Raw genomic sequence first — 922 nt, 5'->3', positions numbered from 1 at the left:
TTTTGGATCCCAGTAGAATTGGGGCAAGCTTTTCCCTTCCAACAAAGATGAAGTCCACAAATTATGATGCATGCTCACAATCTTCTCAAGCAGGTTACAGTTCATTATCAAGAAAAAACAAAAAAACAAAAAACACTGAGTGTGACATTGACCCTTGTCAGAAGTGGGATTCAGTATGATGCCATCCTATTTTTTAAAGTCAGACTGAACGCAGTCTGACCCCTGAAGTTTCCAGACTAAGTCTGGAAGAAGAAATGCTCAAGTGAAGCCTGAAAGCTCATGAAGGAAAAAATCTCAGGATCCCAGAGAGGGACTCACCACCTTGACAGGCAATGAGAGAGCAGCCATTTCACCTTTTGGGCAGCTGAGACAGTCATTACTGCGGTACATGGGACATTCTATTTATCAGCTGATATTTCTCTTCTTTCTCCACAGTTTCTAAAGTTAGAGTTAAGATGACAGAGAAGTAGGGGAACTGAAGTTTTCCCCATAGCTCAAACACAGCTGAATTGAGATTGGATTAGTTGGAACACCCAGGAAATTGACCTATGGAGTGGCAGAAGGATCTCCACATTTGGAAGGATCCAGTTTGGCAGGATTAAGGAATTTTTACTCTATTTTTACTGTATCTTTGCTCTCTCTTTTTTTTTTTTTTTTTTTTTTTTTTTTTTTTTTTTTTTTTTACTTTCTCTTTCTCTGGATTTAGTCGTATAGTTTTTGATTCTCTATTTGTTCTTCTTTTCTCCCCTTACATTTTTCTCTATTTATGGGAGCAGGCCTGCACCTCAGCTTTTCCCTTTTTTCCACAGTTACTTCAACAAACAAATCAAAGCACACCCAGTTGAAGACCCAAAACACACCACAACTACAAGCAAGGAGGAATTTGCAGAGGACAGCCAGTGGGATAGAGGAGTGAAATACA

Source organism: Panthera leo, chromosome Y (assembly GCF_018350215.1).
Source record: "Panthera leo isolate Ple1 chromosome Y, P.leo_Ple1_pat1.1, whole genome shotgun sequence".
NCBI classification, from domain to species: Eukaryota; Metazoa; Chordata; class Mammalia; order Carnivora; family Felidae; genus Panthera; species Panthera leo.
This window is presented reverse-complemented; position numbering follows the sequence as displayed.